Here is a 12939-nt window from a genome sequence, read left to right as displayed (position 1 = left end):
TCATCTGACTCTGCGGAGGTAGATAACGGGCCTCGTTGCTAAAATCGACACACCGTTCGCAACCAGCTTCGTTAATACAATGGATATACTCTGCAAAGCGGGATTTCGATGTTGTAGCTAGAGAAGGAGAGAAAGTAATATATTGAGAGAAAAAACATCCCTTTGGAATAGATCAACATCAGGGACGGATATCCTGCAAATGCCAAAGGAGATGAATAACTTTTAAATGAGCAGCCATTTTTATTCATGACAACAGCGAGTACACAACAACAACACAACTAACGCTTGGTTTTGCCTTGTTCACAACCCAAGAAGCCTAGTATCCTACAGCTTATTAATGCCCTTTGTTTCCTTTTCAAAAATGTGTTTGAAACATCAAAGAATCCCACTCGTCTTGCTGTAGCTATAGTACAATGTCTGACTATTTCTGCACCTCTGACTATCTCTCCTCCTGCTCCTCTCCTAAATTATCTTGACTATAAATAGAAGAAATCCAGGCAAACATGCAGGTTAATAAAGCTGTCAAAGCATCACAATCACATTGAAGAAGGACAGCTATGGCAACGTGTCTATGTATTCATTCAGGCTAATACATCATTCCAAGGAAAGGCCTCATTATCAGGCAAGGAATACATGGGGGTTGAACTCTTTTGGCGGAAGCACACGAGTGTGGGCATGCTTTCCAATAGCTTTCAGGTCAGGTGGAAGTTGGCCGTGCAGAGGCTCAAAGCCAGCTCAATTAGGACATTGCGATACTTCTCACTCATCAAGATCAAAACCTTCAGTGACTTTGTTCCCAGGGCTCTCTCTCGCTCTCTCTCTGCTGGAGTAGAGTCAACCAATTGGACGGCTTGCAGACTGCAGTGAATTAGAACTGGCACCTTGCCTTCAGAGCTTTAAGGTTGCAGTCTGTAAACTGAGAGTGGGTGGGTGCTCTTCTGTGGAGTAAAGGTAGCTGGTAGCTTTGTGATGTCTGATGTGTTGGATATGCTGTCAATTACGTGATTGATTCATTCAGTGTCACCTGCTGCTATGTTTAGAAATAAAATGTTGGCATTTTGTATTATACTTTGATTATCTTAACAATTTCAGAAAATGCAGACAACTCCCTGGTTGAAAAGACAGAAGAATTTATTAGTGTGTGCGTCATACTCTACTCTCAGGAATTGCCTACAACACTATTAGGGTCTCATATTAGTCATCTACTGAGCAACAAAAATCAAACAAGTTATCCTGACCACAACCGTATTACTAACAGGAGGAGTTGCTGAAAGTACAATGCACCAGTGGAGTATAAAAGGCTCTGCAGTCACGTACACAAATTGGCATTGTCACCTCGCCCTAATTATACACTGATGATCATCATTAACATTTAAAAGGTGACCCGTTATCTTAGCACAAGCTCCTTTAGCGTATTCCTGATTGTTTTCTTTCCCATCTTCCTCTTCTGCTCCAGCCTTTACCTCTGTGGGCCTGGAAGGTGAATTTGGTTCTTGCGCCTGCAGATATTTTCAGATGGACCAATGCAAACAACTGTTCAGTTCCCTGGCCTGAAAGGGAAAGGGGGATACCTAGTCAGTTGTCCAACTGAATGTATTGAACTGAAATGTGTCTTCCGCATTTAACCCAACCCCTCTGAATCAGAGAGGTGCAGGGGGCTGCCTTAATCGACATCCACGTCTTCAGCGCCCGGGGAACAGTGGGTTAACAGCCTTGCTCAGGGACAGAACGGCAGATTTTTAACTTGTCAGCTCGGGGATTCGATCCAGCAACCTTCCGGTTACTGGCTCAACGCTCTAATCAGGTTGGTTCTGTCTGACTGAAGTTGCAGACCTAAATAACTAAAAAACTCTAAATACATTGCAGTCTTGTTAAGACTATCATCTATACATTAGGGACGATTTAGGGAAGACTTGTTGAATTAGAACAAATGGAAGAAAAGAGATGTTTAAATACATAAGAGTAATTACTTTTTTGTAAAGTGTAACACTATAAATGGTCCCTTTTTAAAATGCGTTTTACATGTATCTCACTGTGTTTGATAAAGGAGATGCAAAATCCCTATCTGTTGTTGTCAACCAGAATGCCAGAAGTCAAAATAAATGAATGTACATTGAGGGAATCAATTAAACAGAAGCACTGGGCCATGGAGGAAACAAAATGCATGTAGCGCAACTCAGCATTGCAGATATATATTCTCATTTTCTCATTCTCATAAACTGAAACACCCCAGCAATACCCACCAAAATCAATGCTGATTTAAGACGACATATTACTGATAACAGCAAAACTACGTTTCCAATTATTCAATGTTGGAGTGCAGAGTAGAATCTTTGGTGTATTATACAGTATATTGGATTAAGGAAGTGTTGGCTTTTGCTGTCATTGCTACTTCATCCTTTGGTCGAATTCAGCAAAATAATACAAATGCCCTCCTATGATTACATTTCTGAGACTCAAAACCTGCAACCAGTCAAATATTAACTTTATATAATCCTATAACGCTTTGCAAGACAACCGCTTGCAAGCCTACCTCATCCATATTCCAAAGCCATGAAACCAGCCAGTGAAACCAGGCAGAGTTTAAAATAATAAGACCATAAAACCTTTATTTACATTGCTTCCTATATGGTACATTAAGGCAGGGTCCCAACCATTTCCCCAGTTGGCTTTCAAAACACAGTGCATCCATGCACTTCACAATATTATTCCAGAAACGACTTTGAGCAGAGGCAGCAGAGGCACATCATAAGAAACAGCCTGGACTAATCTGGTCAAAACCTCAAAACCTCATAAACTATGGGGTTCAATAAAAGATGGACCCTGGTCTTTACTTTGAGAAGTTTGCAAATATCTTGATTTCATTGTAAATGAAAGGAATTTAAAAAGCACATTGCCAATCGCAGTGAAGACATGTTTCCTGACAGTATTGCCTAAACCTGTCTGTAAAGTCTCTCGTTTACAGACTTGTATGTAACCATAAATAGTAGCGTAGATCTGTCACGATACAACGGGATGCGTGAGATCATCAGTTCCGGTGCTTGGGTTTTTCATCACTGGTTATTTTAGAACAAATCAGGATCTCGCAAATGGTATCACCTTTCGAATTTCGGAAGGGGAGGGGACATTTTCCCCATAGACTTGCCGATAACTTGCAAAGAGAGAGGGTGGAGCTCTTCATTCCGGTTCTCATCCTTGTTCTATCTCTTCTCTTAACACGTATGGACTCAGAACTTAATCGAGCATCTGACCAATTATGAAAGACTTTAGTTCTGAGTTAACCCAGATGACCTAAACCCAAACCAAGACCCATCGACAGTTTCCTTATGTCCTTTGGATGATATAGCTCGTCTGCACGTCACTTCACCAAAGGTTATCTGGTCAATTAAAAAGTTCAAATCTCTATCTGAGGTTTCGTGATTAACTCAGAGGCATGAGCCTTTTATCTGAAATGTGAACGATAAGGTGACCAAGAGGAAATTGTCAAGTGTTCTTCTGGTGGACTGGGTTAACACACGCTCACCCCCTGTCACCCTTTCAACCTCAACCTGCCATGTGAAGACTACTGTAGGCTCATCGTTAGCTCTGTATTCAGCCAGCTCTCATGGAAGTGGTGGACACAACTCACACACTCCGAGTTTCATATTCACACACACATGCAAGTGTACATTGACATTAGCAGTATTTTCTCACACAATATATCTCTCTCTCTCTCCACCACCATCACCACAACAACACACACACACATAATACACCACACTCTCTCCAGATCAATTCTCCTGAATGGATGGTCTGGGGCCTTCTAGCTGAATAATGGTGTCGGCAAATATGGTGACTTACCGGCTGCCACTTCGTCACAAACAATGACCCACGTTGTCAATCCGAATGTCCACTGTTGTCATCACAGACACCACCCCGCTCGACGCCGTGGGGGACCCTCTGTACTGCTTCTGGCTACAAATGAGGGACAGATGTCTCTTAAACACCAGACAGCTGCATCTCAATGTGTTTGCTTAGCCAGTGAATCTTTTACAAATAACCCCTAAGGAGCTGTTTGGGAAAGAGGGGATGATTCGCAGTCTATAAAATGATTCGCAGTTGATAAAATCCAGATTGATTATTGATTCTGTTTTTGGTTTTGAAAACAATCGGCAACCTCATTGAGGTAGTTTTTTTCTCGTCCCTAATAAAAGCTGCGATTAATTTTTTATAGGCAATTCGCCTTGAGTGAGTTTGTGAAACAAAGGCCCAGACAGAGAATTTCTTCCATTCTTTCATGCCTGGGCATTTCCATATGTCCCCCATAGCTCCCCTATCCATCCATCACATTTCACTGTGGGCTAGACAGCTGTCCAGGGCTAACGCATACTCACAGTCCAGCAGTCGGTCAAATTGAGAGTAATGCCATAATTCCTTAGCAGTCAAGGCGGGCACACAGAAGGTGTGTGTGTGTGTGTGTGTTGGTGCTTGCATGCAGTGCTAGTGTGTGTGTGTGTGCGTTCATCTGTGTATGTGAGTCTGCATGTGGGAGCTAGTGAGTGTATGTGTCATCGTATCACGCATGTACGTGTGTGTGTGTGACCTGCATGTCTGTGTGTGCCTGTGAGGTAGAGGTAGAGGTAGAGGTAGAGGTAGAGGTAGAGGTAGAGGTAGAGAGAGAGAGAGAGAGAGAGAGAGGCACAGCGATTGTTGATACAACATGCCAAAATTAATTAAAGGATCTGGCTCTTGTGTCACCAAGGAGCCCCTCCACAGTAAACTGTTGACTCACTGATGGATAATGACATGCGTTTACTCAACCCAGTCCCATTTGCCCTTTAAAGAAATTGCTGTATGAACAAAATAGCAAACAGCCCTCTTCTGTTGCCTTGACACTTAAAGTAAACAGTATAAAATGTCTGCTTAACACTACAACTAAATAACATATTAGAGTATGGTATAAAATGTCTGCTAAACACTACAACTAAATAACATATTAGAGTTTGGTATAAAATGTCTGTTAAACACTACAACTAAATAACATATTAGAGTATGGTATAAAATGTCTGCTAAACACTACAACTAAATAACATATTAGAGTATGGTATAAAATGTCTGCTAAACACTACAACTAAATAACATATTAGAGTATGGTATAAAATGTCTGCTAAACACTACAACTAAATAACATATTAGAGTATGGTATAAAATGTCTGTTAAACACTACAACTAAATAACATATTAGAGTATGGTATAACATGTCTGCTAAACACTACAACTAAATAACATATTAGAGTATGGTATAAAATGTCTGCTAAACACTACAACTAAATAACATATTAGAGTATGGTATACAATGTCTGCCTAACACTACAACTAAATAACATATTAGAGTATGGTATAAAATGTCTGCTAAACACTACAACTAAATAACATATTAGAGTATGGTATAACATGTTTGCTAAACACTACAACTAAATAACATATTAGAGTTTGGTATAAAATGTCTGCTAAACACTACAACTAAATAACATATTAGAGTATGGTATAACATGTTTGCTAAACACTACAACTAAATAACATATTAGAGTTTGGTATAAAATGTCTGCTAAACACTACAACTAAATAACATATTAGAGTATGGTATAACATGTTTGCTAAACACTACAACTAAATAACATATTAGAGTATGGTATAAAATGTCTGCTAAACACTACAACTAAATAACATATTAGAGTATGGTATAAAATGTCTGCTAAACACTACAACTAAATAACATATTAGAGTATGGTATAACATGTCTGCTTAACACTACAACTAAATAACATATTAGAGTTTGGTATAAAATGTCTGCCTATATGCCAAAGAAATAACCTTAGAAGTGTTAAGAGAAAGACCTTTTGAACAGCCTTATTGACACCCAGTAAGGAACTCCTTTGTGGTTTGAGGTTAATCTTCACAGCTCTTTATCCCATGGTGAGGGACACTTCTCTGTGTGGCCGTGCCATATCTAATGGATAATGTCATTTCAGATAAGGAGTCTACAGGGAATAGAGCATCGCTGTGGGGACACTGGACTCTGGTGTGTGTGTGTGTGTGTCCAACAAGCTGTTCTCACCATCCCCAGTAGAGATATACTAGGCCTATACTTTTCCATTTGGAGAGTGAGAAGGCAATGTTTCCAGCATGAATGTGAATGTTCATGACACAGCAATACTCTGATGGCTCTGTATAGACAGAGGGAATTGCCATGTATTCACAGCGACGTGGATAATATTTTACAGAGCAAACCACAGCAGTTTTTTTGTGGTCAGGAAAAAGACATGGCCTGAATCATGGTGCAGTATATACAGTGCATTTGGAAAGTATTCAGACCCCTTGACTCTTTCCACACTTTGTTACGTTACAGCATTATTTTTTAATTGATGAAATCGTTTTCCCCCTCATCAATCTACACACAATATCCCATCATGACAAAGCAAAAACAGGTTGTTAGAAATTTTAGCAAATTTAATTTGTTTATTTTTATTTCACATTATATAAGTATTCATACCCTTGACTTAGTACTTTGTTGAAGCACCTTTGGCAGTGACTACAGCCTCAAGTCTTCTTGGGTATGACGCTATAAGCTTCGGAACAACTGTATTTGGGGAGTTTCTCCCATTCATCTCTGCAGATCCTCTCAAGCTCAGGTTGGATGGGGAGCGTCGCTGCACAGCTAAGCTCAGGTCTCTCCAGAGATGTTCGATCGGGTTAAAGTCCGGGCTCTGGCTGGGCCACTCAAGGACATTCAGAGACTTGTCCCGAAACCACTCCTGTGTTCTCTTGGCTGTGTGCTTAGGGTTTTTGTCCTGTTGGAAAGTGAACCTTCACCCCAGTCTGAGGTCCTGAGCGCTCTGGAGCAGGTTTTCATCAAGGATCTCGCTGTACTTTTCTCCGTTCATTTTTCTCTCGATCCTGCCTAGTCTCCCAGTCCCTGCCGCTGAAAAACATCCCCACAGCATTATGCTGCCACCACCATGTTTCACCATAGGGATGTTGCCAGGTTTCCTCCAGACGTGACGCTTGGCATTCAGGCAAAAGAGTTCAATCTTGGTTTCATCAAACAAGAGAATGTTGTATGTCATGGTTTGAGAGTCCTTTAGGTGTCTTAAGGCAAACTCCAAGCGGGCTGTCATGTGCCATTTACTGAGGAGTGGCTTCCGTCTTGTCACTCTACCATAAAGGCCAGATGTTACTGCGGGTGTAGAATTTCGCTACACCCGCAATAACATCTGCTAAACATGTGTACGTGACAAATACATTTCATTTGATTGGTGGAATGCTGCAGAGATGGTTGTCCTTCTGGAAGTTTCTCCCATCTCCACAGACTAAATCTGGAGCTCTGTCAGAGTGACCATCGGGTTCTTGGTAACCTCCTCGATTGCTCAGTTTTGCCGAGCGGCCAGCTCTAGGAAGAGTCTTGGTGGTTCCAAACTTCTTCCATTTAAGAATGATGGATGCCACTGTGATCTTTCAATGCTGCAGAATGTTTTTGGTACCCTTCTCCAGATCTGTGCCTCGATACAATCCTGTCTTGGAGCTCTACAGACAATTCCTTTGACCTCACAGCTAGATTTTTGCTCTGACATGCACTGTCAACTGGGGGACCTTATATAAGCAGGTGTGTGCCTTTCCAAATCATGTCCAATGAATTGCATTTACCACAGGTGGACTCCAATCATGTTGTAGAAACATACCAAGGATGATCAAAGGAAACAGGATGCACCTGAGCTTATTTACAAGTCTCATATCAAAGGGACTAAATACTTGTGTAAATAAATCCAATCAAATGTTATTTGTCACATGGCCGAATGCAACCGGTGTAGAAGTTACAGTGAAATGCTTACTTACAAGCCCTAAACCAACAATATAGTTTCAAGAAAATACCCCCGCAAAAAAGTAAGAGATAAGAATAACAAATAATTAAAGAGCAGCAGTAAATAACAATAGCGGGGCTAAATACAGGGGGTACCGGTACAGAGTCAATGCGCGGGGGCACCGGTGTCGAGGTAATTGAGGTAATATGAACATGTAGGTAGAGTTATTAAAGTGACTATGCATAAATAATAACAGAGATTAGCAGCAGCATAGAGGGGAGGGGGGCATTGCAAATAGTCTGGGTAGCCATTTGATTAGATGTTTAGGAGTCTTATGGCTTGGGGGTAGAAGCTGTTTAGAAGCATCCTGGACATAGACTTGGCGCTCTGGTATCGCTTGCCGTGCGGTAGCAGAAAGAACAGTCTATGACTAGGGTGGCTGGAATCTTTGACAATTTTTAGGGCCTTACTCTGACACCGCCTGGGATAGAGGTCCTGGATGTCAGGAAGCTTGGCCCCGGCGATGTACTGGGCAGTACGCACTACCCTCTGTAGTCACAGGCCGAGCATTTGCCAAACCAGGACCCATGCCAAATCTTTTCAGTCTCCTGAGGGGGAATAGGTTTTGTCGTGCCCTCTCCATGACTGTCTTGGTGTGCTTGGACCATGTTAGTTTCAAATCAATTAAAATCCAATTTTATTTGTCACATACACATGGTTAGCAAATGTTAATGCGAGTGTAGCGAAATGCTTGGGCTTCTAGTTCCGACAATGCAGTAATAACCAACAAGTAATCTAACCTAACAATTCCACAACTACTACCTTATACACACAAGTGTAAAGGGATAAAGAATATGTACATAAAGATATATGAATGAGTGATGGTACAGAACGGCATAGGCAAGATGCAGTAGATGGTATAGAGTACAGTATATACATATGAGATGAGTAATGTAGGGTATATAAACATAAAGTGGCATAGTTTAAAGTGGCTAGTGATACATGTATTACATAAAGATTTCAAGATGCAGTAGATGATATAGAGTGCAGTATATACATATACATATGAAATGAGTAATGTAGGGTGTGTAAACATTATATTAAGTGGCATTGTTTAAAGTGGCTAGTGATACATTTGTTGGTTATATGGATGCCAAGGAACTTGATTAGGTATTTCTGTTTTTCATTTGTAATAAATTTGCAAACCTGTGTTCTTTGTCATTATGGGGTTTCTACTTTCGGAATGCACTTTAGATATCAGCTGTTGTTAGTTTTAACTCAAAGGAATCACTACATTGTGACAAGGGGTGAATAGGGTGGGTTTGGCAGGTAGGGATATCCTTGTCTCAGTATGTAAAAAATGTAAAAAAATGTATGCACTCTACTGTAAGTCGCTCTGGATAAGAGCACCTGCTAAATGACTAAAATGTAAATGTAAATGTAGCCTCCGCTAGCCAAGTGACTGACAGTGATTGGCACGACATGGAAATCCCTATCCTGTCAATTCCCAGCAGTACAATTGCCAGACATCCTTATTCCCACCATCTCTTCTCCTCCACCATCCCTCTCTACCTGCCTGCTTCTATAACAGTTCACCAACGTCACTAAAAAAGATAGAGGTCCTCAGGAAAACACATTTTCAATGGCGTGGTAAAACACAAAGCTACATGCCATTTCAAGGCTTTTCAGGTTGTGTGTGTGTGTGTGTGTGTGTGTGTGTGTGTGTGTGTGTGTGTGTGTGTGTGTGTGTGTGTGTGTGTGTGTGTGTGTGTGTGTGTGTGTGTGTGTGTGTGTGTGCGAGCAAGCGAGCAAGTGTTTGGTTTATGGCTTCTCTGATTGGGTTGGATTTGAATGAGGCCCATTGTTTTCCCAGACGGGGGTTTGCCACAGTCCCCTCCTCATGAAGATTGTCATGTTAACCCACTCAGTGAGTGAGTACAGGATTGCACTTTATTTAATGTATGGTGGCACCTCTCCAACAAAGTCCTTTTTACATTATGGTGAGCTGTGAGCTCTGCCACCGTAGCCACCACTCCAATCTCTTTCTATTATGGCTTCCCTCCTCCCTGCCTCGGACCGACTCGCATCCCCATCATTACACTGTGATGAACTTCTGATGACGATCATCCTTTCAGAGAGACCAGTGGGAGTCATTTTCTGTCACTGAGGATTTGAGAGACCTGATGAACACAAATGTTGACGAAATTATACAGAATAACATGCTCCAAAATGAACGGAGTAATGAGGAGAGAGTTTTTTTTGTCATTCCTCTTTACAATGTAATTTGGCCATTCCCATGACGTTCCTAAATAATCAACATATGTTCTCCCATGTGTTTTGAGAGTACACACTGTGCATTTCGATTGTAGCCTTTGGTTAATTAAATGCTTTAGCCAAACAAGAATCACATGTATCTCTATTACAGTACCTCGAGGAAAGAAAATGGTCCTGTGTAATGGATAATAAACATAGATAAATAGGCTACACATGAAGTCGAAATTTTGACAAGGACATACAATTTCACATTTGAATTGTTTCAGCTCATGTGTGAATCTACTTTAGAATGTTGCTGTGCAGACAGAATTGAATTCCTCATCGTTACTACCCTGTTTATCATGCAAAGGCACAATACAAAGAGACAGCAAGTCGGGACAATGAATATAGATTAAATTGGAAATATTTGCACAACTAATTACCTCCAAATGGCTTTCCGGTAAACAAAACGTCAAGCTCCCGCAATATCACCACCAGATAATGGCCAAAACATTGTCTCCCCCAACACCATAATGATTTAATTCACAACCAATTTAATGAACATGGTTTTAGAAACCAGTGACAAATGATTGATATTTCAAATGGTTGTATTTTAAATAGATAGGAAGGAAAATAATTGTACACAGAAGAAGTGTTGTAGCCTACCAATCAAGGACAGAACAGATGTTTGTTGAAATGTGACATGTGGGTAAAGTTCACAGGAGTTTTTCTTTTTAGTACTTTTAGAAGTATTATTAGTGCACCTAAACACTTATACCTACCTGAGGTAAAACAACAATCATTAAGTACCTCCGAGGGCACAGACAGAGCTGGTGATTTATTCCTACTAATGTTTTATTAATACAGACGTCTGCCTGAGGGGGAAACGTTGCCTTTTCTCACCGCCACACTTCCATTTGAAGATATCAATCATTCCAACTCTCTCTCTGATGACACCTCATCAAGCCTGATGGGATACAAGCTCCTACCAGCTTCTAGGCTGAACTTTAGTCTGAAAGTGAAATTCAGATCAGACGCTGCTGATGGAAAGTGAAAGGCAGTACAGTTACAGTGATTAAGGACATGTAACATGTTGCTAGAAATAATATCTGATTGTGTCACGTTCCTGACCTGTTTTTCCTTCCTTCTTGTATTTATTTAGTTGGTCAGGGCGTGAGTTGGGGTGGGTTTGTCTATGTTTGATTTTCTATGTTGGCATGTTTGTGTTCGGCCGGGTATGATTCTCAATCAGAGACAGCTGCCAATCGTTGTCCCTGATTGAGAATCATACTTAGGCAGCCTGGGTTTCACGCGTGTTTTGTGGGTGTTTGTCTTCCGTGTAGTCGTTGTGCCACACGGGACTGTTTGTCGGTTTGATTCTCTATTTGTTATCTTGCTTCGTATAGTGTTCAGTTCAATGCTAATAAATTATGGACAATAACCACTCTGCGTATTGGTCCGATCCTTCTCGCCTCTCCTCGTCCGAGGAGGAGGAATATGAAAGCCGTAACAGACTGGCAGTCTTATTAACCTTGAATGTCAACCGTGTTGTTTTGTGAGGTGTTCTGAGGTACTTAGCTATGAATGTGTTCCTTAATGAAACAACAGTCTCAAGACAGTCTCAAGAGAATAGACTGAACGTTTTATATAGTCTTATTAACAATGAGTCCCAATCGTGTTGTTTTCAGAGTTATAAACTATTAACATGTTCTCAAATCCGTACCAGAGAGGGGATGGATGACCTCATGTTCATCCAAGTATATGTTATCACATGACGACAGTTACCAGTCACAGAACATGGATTTATAATGACTATGTGCAGGTAACAAGACTATTTCAGAAACAAACATGTCTCTGTCATTTTGATTCCAACTCTCCCTCCATTTTCAGATTCCCAGTCCCAGTAAAATTACACAACCCCCATCTGCTCAGGCAATTTAAATTCTTCCTGAAATTTCACTATGTAGAGACTAGCTGAACTCCATGGTAACAGAACCATCCTGGTCATTTATTGTATTTTTAACACCCTGCCTACCTCGATACCACCAGCCCAGCACAAAAGGGGTATTCAGACAAATCCAATCTGGCAACCTTCCGCTGGTCGGGTTCACTCTGCTGGACCAGAGGCTAGGAAAACAGACCCCTGACCAAGGCAGCAAACCTTGACCACTCCACAGTGGGCGGTTGATGAATAGAGTGCAGGACTACACGAGGAAAGAGGTTGTGAACCCACCCTCAAGTACTAAATAGTTCTTTCCAACTCCCTTCTGCAGCTAAAACAGTGCCGTGAGCAAAGAGAAAGAGAGAGTCAGAGTTGACACCATTAACAACATAACAAGCTCCAGTGCCTCTCGGTAAAACGAAGGAAATCATGAAGATGTGTTTTATATTACTTATTTCTTCACTTCCTTTGCTTTTAACCTCGACACAATCCATCATTCTTCTTGCCTCGGCTCATGACTTCGCTGGTTTTCACTGATGTTAGGTGTGTGCCATATGGTGTCCCAAGCAAAATACTTATTCTCATCCTCCTCCATCTCCCTTTTCTCTCTCTCTCTTCCCCCTGTACATTTTGGCCTGTGAAAATAAAAGAGCCACCAGGAAGACGACTGGCCTCTTTATTAAATCCGGAGTTAAAGGGAAACTCCACCACTTTCAACGTCATTTTCATTATCTACCGCACAATACCAAGTGAAATGTCTTGCCCTCCCTTGATCTACAAATACATCATTTGATGTAAAACAATATTCTTTGCCTGTGTTTGCCATGTTATGAATTATTAAAACCCCTAACGACTATCGATTAACGACTACTCCAAATACTTAAGAAAGTCTGAGGGTATTAATTT

General features: G+C 41.0%; 1 protein-coding gene across 2 annotated transcripts in view; it reads right to left on the bottom strand.

Annotated features, from left to right (window-relative positions):
* The window catches only part of LOC129839789 (VPS10 domain-containing receptor SorCS3-like), a 205014-nt gene that overhangs the window by 127699 nt on the left and 64376 nt on the right, over positions 1–12939 (bottom strand). The gene's annotated exons all lie outside the window — the stretch shown is intronic.

Source organism: Salvelinus fontinalis, chromosome 40 (assembly GCF_029448725.1).
Source record: "Salvelinus fontinalis isolate EN_2023a chromosome 40, ASM2944872v1, whole genome shotgun sequence".
NCBI lineage: Eukaryota > Metazoa > Chordata > Actinopteri > Salmoniformes > Salmonidae > Salvelinus > Salvelinus fontinalis.
The sequence above is the reverse complement of the archived record's forward strand: the minus strand, read 5'-3'. Positions and strand labels throughout refer to the sequence as shown.